The 17,911-nt window shown below is 42.0% G+C and overlaps 1 protein-coding gene across 1 annotated transcript in view; it reads left to right on the forward strand.

The window, feature by feature from the left end:
- The window catches only part of AGBL1 (AGBL carboxypeptidase 1), a 924,602-nt gene that overhangs the window by 767,266 nt on the left and 139,425 nt on the right, over window positions 1-17,911 (forward strand). The gene's annotated exons all lie outside the window — the stretch shown is intronic.

The raw sequence follows: 17,911 nt of genomic DNA on the forward strand, positions 1-17,911 counted from the left end.
GAGTGTGCCCAAAATAATTTACAAAAATATGGTCCAGATGGGTTGAATCAGATGCAACACTGGCTGAGAACCCCGAAAGTGATATGCTGATGATATTTGTGTACCAGAGCAGAGGTGATGAGTATGGTTTGAGGACTAGGATGGGAAATAACTCACGCTTGTTACTTTTACTTTTTTTTTTAATTAGTTTTACCTGATAGCACTGTTTAGTGTGGTTTTTGTACCTTTTGCAATAATGGAAATAATATTTAATTTAAAAATTAGAGAAAGAATCAATGCTATGTGTAACAGGGACAGCTTTGGTGTGTGGTACTCAATTTGGATATATGTTACTCTCTTCTTTGTGTGTATAAATTAAAAAAAAGTTTCATATGCCAGGAGTACCTGGTCTAATTGTATTTTATACTACAGGTTGTGTGTTGCTGTCTAAATATATATGGCTTCTAATGTGAGATATGTTTTATATGTATCCCGTTTTGTGATATGCAAATTGTTCAATGTGCCTTGTTTTCATATAGCAATAAAATGTTTAAAAAAAAAAGTTATGGCACTGGATCCTACTTGGGTGCTCACCTTAGCACTGAGCAGGGGCGGACTGACCATTTGGAAACTCGGGCACTGCCCGAGGGCCCAGGGTCAGTAGGGGGCCCCATGAGATGCCCCATGTAAATTTTTCATAGGCTTTTTTGAGTTTGGGCAAGGACATGGGCCCCATGATCCCCTATTGCCTGGGGGCCCCATGAGTTGTCAGTCCGCCCCTGGCACTGAGTAAAAAGTGTGTTCTTACTTGCAGAGTGCTATACAGCTCCAACGTTTTCCTGTGCCAGAGAAGTAAAGGTAGAGAGGTGTTATCCGCAGCTAAGATTTCCATTGCACAGGCATTAGCATTAAGGAGAGAGTTTTTCTGCTTACGTTTTTTTTTTTACATTTTACACATCTATAAAAGCCTCCTTATTGTTAAAGGGAAACTCTACTGTTTCTGACCACCACAAACTGAAGCGCTATTCTATTCATTTTTAAAATTCAAAGCAAACTCCCTCATCCATCCATGTCTCCATACTTTATTTTGGTAAAAAATTATTTAAACCCCCCCCCCTAACATTTCTAGCTGTGGCCATATTGAGTAAGTGCTGATGATTTAAGTAGAATTTATTTCCTGGAATCCATCTGCTGTTAGCTCAGGCATACTGGCAGGAGGGTGTTCTTAGCTGAGAATGCCCCTCCTCCAGAGAAAAAAAAAAAAAGCCCATGAAAACTCCTGAGATGTGTGACATCATTTTGACCTAGGCCAGAAACCAGGAAGCAATGGAAGACATGTAAAAAAAAAATTAATAAAACAAGTAAAATATACATTCCTATCTATTTACAAATGCCAACAGCATAACAATTAAAGGGTAACTCCACTTTTGTGGGAAGAAAATAGCAAAAAGAAATATTGTTTTTGCAACTGCGACTCAAGTCATATCCACTTGAGGACTGCTCTATAGCACGTTTACTGCTACAGGGCAGCCCTCATGTGTTAAATCATGTATATATACGTGGTTTTGCACTTCTGCCATAGGGGGCGTGCGTACTCACAGCCGAAGCTGATCTGCAAATCCCGGCGAACGGATGTTCACTGGCACCCACTGATCGTCCGGCAGGAGAGAGAACAGAGCTCTGCCTATTTAAACAAGGCAGAGCTCTGTTCTGACAGGTAGAGAACTGATGGATCATGTGTCTCTGCAAAGCTTCCAACATGATCCTTCAGTTCCTGTAGTAACTGTGCCACCTACTGTACACTAAGCATACAGCTAGACACACATTTACCATTTGATCACCCTAGATGTTAACCCCTTCCCAACCAGTGTCGTCAGTACAGTGATCAGTGCATATTTTTAGCACTGATCACTATATTAGTGTCATTGGTTCCACAAAGTTTCAGTTAGTGTAAAAATGTCCGCTGTAATATCTCAGTCCCGCTATAAGTTGCTGATTGCAGCCATTGCTAGAGTAAACACTATATGTTTTGTGAAAATTAATCAATATATACTTATTGGTTTTTTTTTCACCGAAAATATGTAGCAGAATACATTTTGGCCTAAACATAGAGAAATTAGATTTTTTTTCATTTTTTTATTGGATATGTTTTATAGTAGAAAATAAAGGTTTTTTTAATTTTTCAACATTTTTGGTCTTATTAGACACACAGGTAACCCTTTGATTGCCCCTTGACGTTAGCCCCTTCCTAACCCGTATCATTAATACAGTGCCAGTGTACAGTATTAGCACTAAGCACTGTATTAGTGTCACTATTGATGTCAGTTGGTATACCTCCCAGCCAGCCTTAACTAGCACCAGATTGCCCGCCACACTATCACAGTCCCACTATAAGTTGCTGATCACCACAATTAGCACTATAACGCCATAGCTATGTACATTCCAGTATATATGGGCAGCACAGTGGCTAAATGGTTAGCATTTCCACCTGGCAGCACTAGGGTCGTTGGTTCGAATCCCAACCACAGCACCGCCTGCCTGGGGTTTGCATGTTCTTCCTGTGCCTGCGTGGGATTCCTCTGGGTACTCCGGTTTCCTTCCACACTCCAAAGACATGCTGATAGGCTAATTGAATCCTATTTAAATTGGCCCTAGAATGTGTATGTATGAATGTAAGTTAGGGACTATAGAGTGCACGCCCTTGAGGGTTAATTAATATAAACTTATTGGAATTTATTTTTTACCAAAGACATGTAGTAGAATAGATTGTGGCCTGAATGTATAAAATAAACTGCTTTTTAAAAAAAATGTTTATTGGATATGTTTTAGAACAGAAAGTAGAAAATATTGTTTGTTTGTTTTTCAAAATTGTCCAGTCCTTTTTTCATTTATATAGCAGTAAAATTAAAAACACAGTGGTGTTCAAAAAACACCAGAAGAAAATTATATTTTTGGGAAAAAAAATTTGCGCACAGTGCTGCATGATGGAGCAATTGCCAGTTAAAGTAGTGCAGTGTTGAATAGAAAAAATGCCCTGGTCATGAAAGGGGTAAAACTTTCCAGAACTTAAGTAGTTAATTGTTCTGCCGTCTGAAATTACCTATATTTCTTCTACAAATAAATACATATGTACAGTATGTACCTAAAGAAATAAAATGACTGTGGAGAATGTGGAAGGGTCTTCAAAATGATAGAATTTACAGTGCAGTAACGTACTGTACAATTTTAGACACAGCATTTGAAGTGTTTGTGGCCAACACAACGTGCCCCAATAGTCATCGCTGTCAGACAAACAGGAACACAGCAATTATTGGATGCCAAGAGGGTAAAATTCTAACAACTATGTTTAGAGATTTTAGTCTGTGGTTTTATTATATTTTGTAAGCTAGCTACATCCCCATATATCATACTCAATGGACATTTTGATCCCTGCAAGGGAAAAAGCCTCTTGCAGCTAAAAAACATTAGCGGCTGTGCTTTGGCACTTATTTGTCCACTAAATGTGCGAGAGTTTTAACTTTAATAAAAGCATTTCCTCCAAGTGTTTTTATTGTCCTCCATTTTTTTTTCATTCTCACAGGTTATTAATGTTGCTGTTTCATTACTTTCAAAGCTTTTGTCCCATCTCAAGGGAGAATAACATCCAGATTGGTCATGATCTGGATTAGTAAAGACTAAAAACATAACTGGAAGAACCATTTATATTTTCATTTGTCATATTACCAAGTTTTAGAAACAAAAATCAACATTCATAACTGTTTTATTGGACTAATATGCTTTAAAAGCATATTTAACTATTATGCATATCAGCAAATGATATTTGTTGCTTAAAGTGGTTGTAAACCTCAGACATGAAATATGAACAAAGCATATCCCTTTTATAGTGTGTACTTGTCTCTGATAAGAGCACTAAGTGTCATTTTGTGTGTTGCCTGTTCCTTTGCTATCTGCATGAGTCTCTGCTGACAAGTTTTCCTGACACTAAGAGAAAAAGGGTGACAGGGGCGGACTGCCAACTCATTTACTAAAACTGGAGAGTGCAAAGCAGGGGTGGACTGACAACTCATGGGGCCCCCGGGCAATAGGGGATCATGGGGCCCTGTGTCCTTGCCCAAACTCAAAAAAGCCTATGAAAAAGGTACCAGGGGCATCTCATGGGGCCCCCTACTGACCACGAGCCCTCGGGCAGTGCCCGAGTTTCCAAATGGTCAGTCCTCCCCTGGACAGGGAGGAATCTCCAGCAGAGTGACAGCCTCGGCTCTCTTGCTGTGTGAAAGGGGTGTATCCCTTCCCTCCAAATTTTAATCCTAGACAAAGATAACTCAAGTAAATACAAAATGCAGTTTTTAAACGAAAATTTCATTTATTAAGGGAAAAAAGATGTCCAAACCTGTCTGGCCCTCTGTGTAAAAAAAAAAAAAAAAAAGTAATTGCCCCCCTCCTTGCTAAATCATGAATGAACTGAGATTAACCACATTTCTGGAAATCTTTCACTTGCTACACCCAAGCCTAATTACTGCTAGATCTGTTGAATCAAGAAATTACTTAAATAGAAGTAGTCTGACAAAATGAAGCGTGCTTAAAGATCTCAAAAAGCAACACATCATGCCTGGAACTAAAGAAATTCAAGAACAGTTGAGAAACAAAGTAGTTGCCATATATCAGTCTAAAAAGGGTAGCAAAGCCATTTCTAAGGCTTTGGGACTCCAGTGTGAGAGCTATTATTCTTAAATGGAGAAACAATGGTGAATCTTCCCAGGAGTGGCCGGCCTCCCAAAATTACTCCAAGAGCATGACGGTGGCTCATCCAGGAGGACAGAAAAGAACCCAAAACAACATTTAAAGAACTGTAGGCCTCACTTGCCTCAGTTAAGGTCAGTGTTCATGATTCAACAATAAAAGAGACTGGGCAAAAATCGGCATCCATGGGAGAGTTCCAAGGTGAAAGCCACTGCTGACCAAAAAGAACACAAAATCATGTCTCACATTTGCCAAAAAACATCTGGATTATCCCCAAGACTTTTGGGCAACTATTCTATGGACTGATGAGACAAAAGTTGAACGTACTGGAAGGTGTTTGTCCCGTTACATCTGGCGTAAACCTAACACAGCATTTCAAAAATAGAACATCATACCAACAGTCAAACGTTGTGGTGGTAGTGTGATCGTCTGGAGCTGCTTCACAGCTTCAGGACCTGGACAAACCATGAATTCTGCGCTTTACCAGAAAATTCTGAAGGAGAATTTTCAGCCATCAGTTCATGAGCGCAAGCGCACAGGGTTGTGCACCAGGGCAATGATCCGAAACACACCAATAAGTCCACCTCTGAATGGCTAAAAAAAAAAATAAATAATTCTAAATTTGAGTGGCCTAGTCAAAGTCATGACTTCAATCCAATTGAGATGCTGTGGCATGACCTTAAACAGGCTGTTTATGCTTAAAAACCCTCCAATGTGGCTGAATTAAAACCGTTCTGGAAAGAGCGGGCCAACATTTCTCCACAGCAAAGTGAAAGACTATTACCAGTTATTGCAAACACTTGATTACAGTTGTTGCTGCCAAGAGTGGCATAACCAGTTATTCGGTTTAGGGGGCAATTACTTTTTCACACAGGACCAGGAAGGTTTGGACAGAATTTCCCTTAAAAAAAAAAAAAAAAATCATCATGTAAAAACTGAATTTTGTATTTACTCGGGTTATCTTTGTGTAATACTACAATTTGTTTGATCTGGATCATTTAAGTGTGACAAATATTTGCGAAAATATAAAAAATCAGGAAGGGGGCAAACATTTTTTCAAAGCCTTGTATGTAAGGGTTTACAACCACTTTTAAACAGCTAATTTTAAAGAACATGATTTATTTCATTGTGTCATTAGCTAGGCAGCTTTTTGAATTTTTTTTTTATGATATTCAGTATAAATTAGTGTTTGTTTAGTAGGATTACAAACGTGGGAGAAAACGGCATAATACCGTCACTGCACCAAAGTCTCATAACCATCCCTGATGAAACTTATGCTATGGTCTTGAATGGGCTCCATGAGCATGAAGAATGTGTGAGATAGCTGATACAATTATTTTAATGGCCGTCTAGGGAGCAACCTATAAGAATCAATTTACCAAAGGCAAATAAACTGTTCACTTTGCGTGGCAAATTGCTGGCGTTTCTCATTTATTCCCTCCTAGATTGTAAGCTCCAAGGAACAGGGCCCTCGAACCTGTCGCGTATTGAATTGTATTGTTATTGTACTGTCTCGTGTACTGTCTCCAGGGGCGATCTGACCATTTGGAAACTCGGGCACTGCCCGAGGGCCCGGGGTCAGTAGGGGGCCCCATGAGATGCCCCTGGTACCTTTTTCATAGGCTTTTTTGAGTTTGGGCAAGGACACAGGGGCCCCATGATCCCCTATTGCCCGGGGGCCCCATGAGTTGTCAGTCCGCCCCTGACTGTCTCCCATTATAATGTACAGTGCTGAGCAAACTGTTGGCGCTATATAAATCCTGTATATTAATAATAATAATATTTCATTTTTTTTTTTTTTGCTTCCTTGCACTTGACTAGGTATTCTTTGAAAAGTGAAATTTCACCACATTTACTAAGCTCTGGAGAAAATTACGTTGAAAAGTGCAATTTACCTTGCAAAGTGAGCAGCCTATTTCTCTTTAGTAAATCAATCTCTTTGTCTTTTGTAAAATAGGCACATGAGTATCAAAGATTGCTGTATTACTATCAGGGGTGGACTGACCCACCTAAGGCTCATTCATAGAGATCACTTTGATTAGGCCCCAGGTTCCAGCGTGCGGCATTTCCATCTTCTCTTTTCCCACTGTTACATTGTTGTATTTTCATACAATGTGAAGTCATTTTGCATTGTTAGCCAGCTCCATGTGTTCCACCCTTGGCTTAGGAGGACTAAATGGGGTTGATTTACTGAAGGCAAATAGGTTGTTCAGTTTGCAAGGGAAGTTGCACAATGCAAGGGAATTTTCCCCAGAGCCTAGTGAAGGTGGTGGAATTTCATTTTCCAAACAATAATCACATGGGGCCCCTGGGCAATAGGGGATCATGGGGCCCCTGTGTCCTTGCCCATGAAAGCCTATGAAAAAGGTACCAGGGGCATCTCATGGGGCCTCCTACTGACCCCGGGCCCTCGGGCGGTGCCCGAGTTTCCAAATGGTCAGTCTGCCCCTGCTTATCCTTTTAGCCCGGGTTCACACTGATGCAGTGCAGAATTCGCAGTGTTTCCTGTGCGCAGCGTTTCCATTCTGCACCGCATCACAATCACACCCCGTTCACGCGAACCGCTGCGGGTATGGATGTTAACACCCCGAAATCGGTCCGCAAATCGCGGTGCAATGTGTAGAGTCGGATCGCACAGGTGTGAATACCCATGCAATCTGATTCTAGTGTGGACCAAAAAAAGGGTCCTGCATCTTTTTGGTGTGGATGCTGTGCGATAAGAGCCATACAAAATGTATGGTTCAAATCGCACTGCACAGAATTCACGTGATTTGCACAGGAATGAGGTGCTGTTTCCTGTGCGATTCACATGTGACATTCCGTACCTCATGAGTGTAAACCCAGGCACAAGATAAAGCGTAAACTTTTTATCAACGGTGATACGCGGTGACGTCATTATGGCGACAGCCATCTTAGTATACCCGGATACATATTAATACACCCAGAACATGTGTGAATGCCTGTATACTACTACATAAATGTGAGTGGATAACTGACGTTTTTACTTCTGTTTACTGGATTAAAACATTACTGCACTCTGGAGGATTTTTTTTTCCTCCTTTTATGAGCCACGCATGATCTTATTGAGTAAGTTGGCGGTTGTAAGGTCATCTGCCTACCTATCCAGGAAAGGGGAACATCTTTATGCTGTTTGTGGAGCCCTTTTTTGGAGGTCGGATAGCAAGGAGACTTTAACCGTGTAGGATCCTGGTGTGATCCAAAAGGCGCATTGGCCCATAGGGTCATTGGAAGGAGGTGAGGGGGCATTTTAGCCACTGTAGGATTTGTTTGGTGCGCACATCACACGGCACCATTTCTTCACGTCCAACGAACAGCGAAGCACCTTCAATGTGGGGGAATTTTTTCTGTACTTTATTGGACTTTATTGGACATTTGTTTTCTATGATTATTTTTTCACTGTGCATATATATATATATATATATATATATATATATATATATATATATATATATATATATATATATATATATAAAAAAAATTTATATTTTTTCATATTTTCTCTATGAATTTGTTGCAATTGTATGAGTTTTGTATGAGCACTTGTCACTTTGGTATTTGATAAACGATTAGCCCATCACTGGGATTCACTTTTTTTTACACGTTTGGTGGGTGAATGTTATCCCATTTTTGGGATTGGGAAGTTTGTTTTTTTCACTTTGTATAAGGGTTCATCTTTGTGACCTATTGGTTCATTTCACTACATGGCACTTTGTGATAGATCCCTGTAGGATCTCTTATATTTTCACATTATTGTGTGTATATATATTTATATATTTTTTAGAGTCATTTATATTTTAGTTTTCTAGCGCTGCACCATATTATAGTTTAAAAATGAAGAATAACTTGGTAAAATGTTGAAATTAAAAAGTTTAAAAAGTAGACAAGTCTATACACTTATGGCGTATCACTGTTTTTGCTTTAACAATTCCCCTATAAATTTTTGGCACTTCTTGGTGTGTGTATTACTAGTCAACTAGTGGCTATGAAGCTAAAAGGAACAAAGCAATTATTTGCTGACAATGAGGTTGTGGTTTTTCAGCAGATCTTTAGAGAGCATTTCTCTCAAAGCATACGGCTTTATTCATTTTTGTAGACTAGAAACATTATCATGCATTGCACCATATGGATTTTGTTTTTTCTTATACATAATATATAAATCCATTGTCTACGACGCACAACCATTTAAACACATAATTAAACAACTCAACATAGCATTGTCCTTTGAGGATCAAAAAACAACATGAACAGGCTTAGAAGAAATTCTGCAAGAATAAAAAATACAGAAATGCAGTGTCCTTGACTCTTCCTCTGATCTGAGCATACATCAAATACAGTGTAATCAGGGGTGTAACTACAGGGGTTGAAATTGCGACCCACCCTTATGCTCCAGGGGATCTGTGTGGCCCCCCTGTACACCTGGATAGGAGGGGCAGCATATAGAGGAACCGATCCCCTTCATTTTCCTCTTGCAGTCCCTAATGCCTGCTTCTCCTCCTGTCCCTCCCGCAGATTTCAGATGAACATTGAGGGGATCGGTCCCTTTGTATTCCAACTCTGCTGCCCCTGCTATCCAGCTTTTTTCTGTTGCCCCTGGCCCCTGTGCTCTTTCCTGGCCACCCCAACCCACGCTGCCAGGTTCCCCCCTATCCTCTCCCTGCAACTGCAGCGGGGGATGTGTCGGGATGGAAAGTGGTGAAGTGGCCGGTAAATATGTAATTTACCAGCCCCTTCATTTTCTGAATGAACAGAGTCCGTGATCGTTACAGATCACTGACTCTGTCCATTCATACCTGAAGCATCGTAAACCCTGTTTACTATGCTTCGGTTTGTAAATGAATGGGAAGTTCTGTACAGAGCTATTCCTGTCCATTCATTTTGTGCTGCTGAGGCTGCAGAGATGGAGACTGAAGGCTGTGTCCTCAATCTCTTTTCTCTATCTCAAAAGTGGAACATCAGAGGTCTGTTTAGATCCCTGATATCTCACCAAATCCCCCCAACAGGGGGATGGGAAATAATAAAAAAAAATGGTAAAAAACTAAAATAACAAAAATATAAAACTACTGACACCAGTGGCGGAACTATCATGGTCACAAAGGTTGCATTTGCAACCAGGCCCTGATGTTCCACCTCTAGGCTTGGAGAGAAGGGCCCCAGCCGGGGTTCAGGGGAGTTGTTAGTTGTTTCTTGCATTGGGGCCCTGAAGGTTCTAATTACGCCTCTGAACGTAATCTTTGTTTTGTAAACTAGTAATCCCACTATCCCTCATTTAATGAAGATGAATAAAGCCAGGCATGTTTTTAGTGAAACCTGGAAGGCAACAGTGGCTCCCTCCATAGATACAGCGGAGAAGTGAGCATAGCCACCTGGGAATAGGAAGTGGGTTATCGTGCAATATAAAAAAGGTTTGTTTTGGGGTTTATTTACACTTTAGGAACTTTGTTCCAGGCTGGGTGATTTAACTATGGTGCTTTTTAACACACAAATTGTATGAAGTTATAATTATAATATAATAGATTATTAATGCATGCATTCAAACTAGACATTTATTTTTTTCTTTTGGTGAATTTAAAAGCAAATCATATTTTCATCTGTATTCCTTATAATCACTGCTATCATTATAAAATGGAAAATTCTTCTAAAACCTATTTTGAAATCAAGTTACTTACGGTCTACTTACTGTATAAAGATCCCTTTCTCCTGTACGGATTGCCAGTTGATAGCCGTTCCAAAAGTTACCTGTAATGAAAAAAAGTTAGAACGTACGCTTACCCCACCCTAGTCTTCTGCTAGTGGTGCCTAGGTGGGGGTGATGTCACACTCCTTCCTGCCAAATTCTGGGGAATACAGAGCAGTCCAAATCTTTTTAGACGACGCTCTCAAATCAGACTAGAGTATCTTCTCAAAAATTTAAGAAGGATGGTGATGTAATGCTGAGTGATGTAGAATAAGGTAATTATAAAATCTAATTTTTTTTTCTTTTTTTACTGGTAACTTTTGGACCTACTATTAGAAGGCAATTTATACAAGGGGAGGGGACCAGGACAGTATATGTGGACCGTGAATTGCAGTGCAAGATCCAAACTACAGTGATTGTACAGTCATATTTTTTTTTTTTTTAAACTGGTTAAACCTGTTCTGTGCAAGGGTCTTGCACAGAGGGGCCCTGAACCTCCTCTTCTGGGATCCCCGATGGCGCTCTCGGCTCCTCCTCTTTTATGCGTGCAACCATAGGAAGCCACCTCTTATTGTGGCACACCTGCAGGCTCAATCTCGAGCTGAGCTGCCTGTGTCCATAGGATTACACTGCATGGCACCGCATTGCCCTCTGCTCCCTCCTCACAGGATTTGATTGACAGCCAGCAGCTCCTGCTGCCTCAGCAAAGCCTTTGAGACCAGGAGAGAGGAGAGAGCTGCTAAACACAGACAAACACTGGATGGAGTAAGGGCTCAGGTAAGTTAAAAGTTGGGGGCGGCAAGGGGGCGATACTGCTAGTGGAACATTTTTTTTTACCTCAATACAGGGAATACATTAAAGTGTCATTAAACCCACATCATAAAAAACTATCAATTAATGCCGTACTAAAGGCTGTTCATACTCGGTCACTATGGGATTCGTTTTCTGTATTCTGCAACAAAAAAAAAACAACTGCTGTTCTTTGTTTCCCCTTTCTGTCCATATCCCCAATGCAGTTGGGGGTTTTGCAGTGCAATGTTGGCAGCTACTGCACATGCTCAGCTTTCAATGAGTTTCTATGCTGAGCATTTCCTCTCTATCACACCTGAACAGCCCATGTGATTATAGAGTTATGCATGTGGGCGTATACACAGTGATAAATAACAGCCCACTTCCTCCCTCCTCTTCCATTCCCACTAACCAGCTAAACACATGGGGGGAATATACCATCTTCATTGATGGAGGCTTCACCTTCCTGTTATTCTAAGACACAGGTTGGAGGAGCCAGACACAAGCTGGTGGAGCCTGACACAGCCTATGACTGGCAGAAATCCACCCACACCATGTTATTGCCAAAAAATGCTAAAGATTTGATTTCAAATATTTATTTGTATGATGATTTAAAACAGTTTATTGATATTAATTAATTGTTTTTACTCTGTATCCCAAAGGCTGTTTTTTATTTTGAACAGCAGCAGAGGACTAGAAGCTCCTCCTGCCACTGTTTCCCTGCAGACAGGCTGGGAAAGAGCTGGGTCATGTGACAGCTGTACATTGATTATGATAAACTTAGATTTGTTTTTAATAAATAATTACAGTTCCATCATCCACATACAGAAAGAGAAGGGATGATGTAAATTAAACCGTGTTTATTTAGTCACAAAAATTCAAAAGACCTCCTGCACTTAAATGGAATCCTAGCCTTGAAAAGCTGCTGCCACTAAACTTATACCCGAGTAAGTGAATGATAAATTGAAATAAACAGTGTAGCGCTAATAAATAATATATATATATAAATATCCAGTGAATAGGTGATAACAATTGTTTGAGTTTGTTTATTGTTATCACCTATTCACTGGATATTTATATATATATATATTATTTATTAGCGCTACATTTTTCAATTCATGTGTATTTAGTGTCACTTTAAAATGAAAAATGTTTAGGCTTTAGAACCACTTTAAGTCATTAGCTGACAGCACAGGCAGACATAGAGCATTTCCTTGAGTATGAAGTGCTAGTATAGAAAATAGCCATAGCTACTGCTTTTCTTGTTCAAACAATTTTTATTACTAGTAAATCAGAGTAACATAAACTGGGAGACATTACCATTATACATTGGACATTGTAGTGATAACAAAACAGAAAAAGTGAAGATCACGATACAAATGTCAATATTTTTCCGACAAAAACAGGTAGTTAAGAATTTATGACAAATAACGTTATATCGTTGGTCAATCAGGGTAATGGCTCACAAGGGCATTAAAGAGGGAGGGAAGTTTAGAGGGGGATCAAACAGGGGAAGGGGGCAGGGGAGAAGGAATAGCAACAATGACTCCATGAACTTTATCGAGTGTACGACAGCCCCTATGAGCTATGTATGAAGGCTATTAACAATACCCATGGGGCATAGCACACAAATCAAGGAAGGAGGAGTGATTCGTCAAAGTTAGGTGGAAGGAAGCGCTCTACCCAGGGAGTCCATATACACAAGAATTTTGGGATCGTGTCAAGAATTGTGGCTTCCACTTTTGCATGTATCATGGCTTGTGTTAATTTGTTTTTGACAGCCGCAACACTTAGAGTAGTGGATTTCCAGGATTTCGCTATAATCTGCTTAGCCGCCGTCGTGACTTGCATAAGGAGCTTGAATTGCGAATTGGAGATGTCATGGGGGCGTTGATTGAGTAGGGCTGTTGTTGGATCAGGTCGTAGAGTGATAGTACTGAGTGTGGATAGTATGGTGAAAATTTCAGCCCAAAAGATTTGGGCTACTGGGCAGTCCCACCAAATGTGATAATGTGTTCCTGGGTCCGCACAGCCTCTGAAACAGTTGGGTGAATAGCTAGGGGTAAATTTTGCAATTCTTGCCGGGACTAAGTACCAGCGAGTTAAGACTTTATAGTTCGTTTCTAATGCTATGATGTTCTGCGAAGATGATTTTGTGTTGGCCTAAATGTGGTCCCAATCTGATGAGTCAAGTCCCTTACCCAAATCCTTTTCCCGCCTATGGGTGTAGGGAGGGGGGTGCGCAGTAACCGAAGTAGTGAAGAGTGAGTATAGGCATGAAATAAGACCACGCCTGTGAGGGTCTTTATAACACGCCCGTTCAAAGAAAGACATAGCATCTGGTTGATTGGTTACTGTCGCGTAAGGGGCGTAAAAATGTTGTAGCTGCAAGTATCTGAATATCTCAGAAGCTGGAAGACTATGCGTTTCCCGCAGCGAGGCAAAGGATTTAAACTTATTCCTCTGTAGAAAATGATGTGTACAGAGCAGGTTAGCAGAGGTCCAGGCTTGGAATAATAGGGGTGTCTGCCAGGCTGGGGGAAAAGCTGGGTTTCGGAGAAACGAGAGCGTGGGATTATGTGGCGATTGGAGGAGATAACGGACTTTCAGTTTGTCCCATAAGGATAAGAAGTGGGATGTGATGGGGTTGGTTATAGAACGGCGGTCTATTGGCCTCAACCAGAGCAAGTTAGCTGTAGATAGGGGGTCGCACTCTATCGATTCGAGGGCAGCCCATTGAGGGATTTCAGAGGTTGCGTGATACTTAGGTAACTGGGCTAAATGCGCTGCTTGATAGTACTTGCTAATGTCAGGTAGGCCGAGGCCTCCATTAAGCTTAGGGCGATATAGGGTGGAGCGAGGTACACGAGGGTGAGTATTGCCCCATATGTAGGAAAAGATGCGACGCTGCAATGTGCGGAGGTAGTGAGGGGGGACTGGGACTGGGAGGACTCTAAATAGGTATAGGATTTTTGGGAGAATTGACACTTAATAACTGTTATTCTGCCTAACCATGCAAGGGGAAGGGAAGACCATTTAGTCAGAAGAGCAGAAAGATGGTTTAGCATCGGTAGGTAATTAGCTGTGTAAAGGTCTGATAACTTAGGTGTCAGCTTGATTCCCAAGAAGGGGATATGACACTGTGACCAAGGGAATGGTAGGATCTGCTTCAGATGTGCCAGCTCTGTAGGGGGGAGAAAGATATCAAGAGCAGTTGATTTATTTGGATTCATTATTAAGCCAGAGAGCGAGCCAAACGCCTCGAGAAGCCGGAGTAGGGAAGGAGAGGAAGTCAGTGGGGATGTGAGGAAGAGCAAGACGTCATCCGCAAAGAGACATAACTTATGATGTATGCCTCCTATCTCGAGTCCCCTGACATCCGGATTAGCTCTGATTAAGAGGGCCAAAGGCTCTATAGCCAGAGCGAAGAGCAAGGGGGACAGAGGGCAGCCCTGTCTCGTACCTCTGGAGATCGGGAACTGGGCTGACCTGTGCCCCAAATACCTAATTCTGGCTGAGGGCTCTCGATACAGCGAGAGAATCCAGGTTAAAAAGTGTGGGCCAAAACCCCAGCGGTGTAAAATGTAGTTGAGATATGGCCATGAAACTGTATCAAATGCTTTCCGGATATCTAAGAACAGGAAACAGGCGGGAATATTGCGAGACTTGGCTAGATTTGCCAAGAGAGATGCACGTCTGACGTTATCTCCTGCTTGTCTAGTTGGGATGAAGCCCACTTGGTCGTTATGGATTAGAGAGCCAATACACATATTAAGGCGTATGGAAAGGATTTTCGCTAACAATTTGATATCAATGTTCAGGAGAGAGATTGGCCTATAATTGGACCATTGCGTGTCATCAGAGTTTGGTTTTGGGATCATTGAAATGTTCGCTTGTACTGTTTCAGGGTTGAAGGCTTGGCCAGATAGTAAAGCATTAAAGGCATTAGTAAGTATGGGTATAAGGAGATGGGCGAATTTTTTATAGTAGGTGGCTCAGAAACCGTCCGGTCCCGGGCGTTTACGCAGTTTTAGGCTTTTAATAGCTTCTAGGGTTTCGGCTGGGGAGATGGGTTGCTCTAGTGTCGCTTTTTGGCACTCTGAGAGTTTCGGGAAAGAAATGGAGGTTAGAAGGGTATCAGCTTGTGTGGAATCAAAAGGTGTGGAGGAAGAGTAAAGCTGTGACAGATGCTTATGGAAAGTCTGTAATATGTGCTCAGGATTACTAGTGAGGTTACCAGAAGAGGTGCGTATCCGGATAGGTCTAGTGGGCTGGTCCAGCCTGCGAAGTGAGAGGGCCAGGAACGTATTGGGTTTATTTGCCTTAGTATAATACTTGTGCCTAGACCAGCAATGGGCAAACTACGGCCCGGCGGACCTTTTAATCCGGCCCGCGGAGCTAGGCTCCCGCAAGGCCAGTGGTCGGCAAGCCGCGGCTCTTTACAAATTTAGATGCGGCTCTCCTGTGTGCCGGGCGCCCGCTCCCCTCCCTCCTCTCCCCTCCTCTCCTCTCGGATGGCCGCCCCCCCTCTCGGATGGCCGCCCCCCTCCCTCCTCTCGGACGTCAGGACTCTGCAGCTGTCAGGATGTAGGCGGGGCAGCCAGGATGTAGGCGGGGCAGCGTGACGAACTCCTCTCACAGTCCTCCCTGAAGACCAGAACGGCGCGGGAATACGAGAGGAACGCGCGGACCAAAGGTAAGTGAATTGACACAGGGGGGGGACTTACTATATGGGGGACTTACTATATGGGGGATGAATTACTATAGGGGGGACTTACTATATGGGGAATGAATTACTATATGGGGGACTTACTATATGGGGAATTAATTACTATATGGAGGACTTACTATATGGGGAATGAATTACTATATGGGGGACTTACTATATGGGGAATGAATTACTATATGGAGGACTTACTATATGGGGGATGAATTACTATATGGGGGACTTACTATATGGGGAATTAATTACTATATGGAGGACTTACTATATGGGGAATGAATTACTATATGGGGGACTTACTATATGGGGAATGAATTACTATATGGAGGACTTGCTATATGGGGAATGAATTACTATATGGGGGACTTACTATATGGGGAATGAATTACTATATGGAGGACTTACTATATGGGGAATGAATTACTATATGGAGGACTTACTATATGGGGGATGAATTACTATATGGGGGATGAATTAATATGGGGGATGAATTAATATGGGGGATGAATTACTATGTGGGGGATGAATTACTATGTGGGGGATGAATTACTATGGGGGATGAATTACTATATGGGGGATGAATTACTATGGGGGATGAATTACTATAGGGGGGATGAATTACTATGGGGGACGAATTACTATATGGGGGACGAATTACTATATGGGGGACGAATTACTATATGGGGGATGAATTACTATGGGGGATGAATTACTATATGGGGGATGAATTACTATATGGGGGATGAATTACTATATGGGGGATTAATTACTATGGGGGATTAATTACTATGGGGGATTAATTACTATGCTTACTATGGGGGAATATTACTATACTTACTATGGATGACACATACACATCATTCATCTACTCTTGGTCCGGCCCCCGGGTCCAATATATGAACCCATTGCGGCCCTCAAGTCAAAAAGTTTGCCCACCCCTGGCCTAGACCTACGAAGTGAGAGTTCCGCTTGGTCCGTGAGAAAGAGATCCAACGCCAATCTAGATCACTCTAGGGCCTCACAGTTGGCAGGTGAAGGGGTCGCCTGGAAGTCTTGATGGGAACGATCATAGGTCTGTTCCAGAGAGAGACGTTGTTGTCTTTTGGCTTTATTTAGGAAGGATGCTTTGCTAATGCAAAACCCTCGCAGTACCGGTTTATGTGCTTCCCATAATAGGAGAGGAGAAATATCAGGCGATTGGTTAAGAGAGAAATAGTCCTTGAGGGCGGCTTCGATTTCTAGACAGTGCGCTGGATTTGCGAGCAAGTTATCATTAATGATCCAAGATAATTCTGCGGGGGATGGGGCTAATGAAGCCATGGACGTGAGTACGGCGCAATGGTCAGACCAAGGGATTGGAATTATTTCAGATGTCAGGAGCCGGGGAGAGGAGGCGGTGGTAATGAAAATATGATCTATCCTGGAGAATGACTGACTGGTGGGGGTGAGAATAGAAAGTGTATTGGCGTTTAGCCGGGTTGAGTTCCCGCCACGTATCTATCAACGAATGACGTTGTAGTAAGGTGTGTTTAGAGGTAGGGGCAGAGGAGGGATGAGGAGATTTGTCAAGAAAGGGATATATTACACTATTAGAGTCTCCGCTGACAAATAAAGTACCGCGCTTATGATGGTCTATAACTGAGAGTATGTGGGAGAGGAATGGTAAGGGATCTTGGTTTGGGGCATAGTATGCAACAATAGTGACATCCACATCTAGGAGTTGCCCTACTAGCAAAAGGTAACGACCCTCCGGGTCTTTGATTTCGGTGTGTAGCGTGAAAGGTGTTGTGCGATGAAAGGCTATCAGTACCCCCCTGCATTTGGTGGTTGCCGAGGCTGTGTAGACCTGAGGATAACGGGGACTGAAAAATTTGGGGGTAGAGTTGGGGGTGTAGTGTGTTTCCTGTAGACAGACGACGTGAGCTTTAAGCGTAGCAAAGGTTCGGAAAGCCTTATTACGCTTCTGTGGGACATTAAGGCCCTGT

Source organism: Staurois parvus, unplaced genomic scaffold (assembly GCF_062004578.1).
Source record: "Staurois parvus isolate SC_StPar_1 unplaced genomic scaffold, SC_StPar_1.0 ptg000432l, whole genome shotgun sequence".
NCBI lineage: Eukaryota > Metazoa > Chordata > Amphibia > Anura > Ranidae > Staurois > Staurois parvus.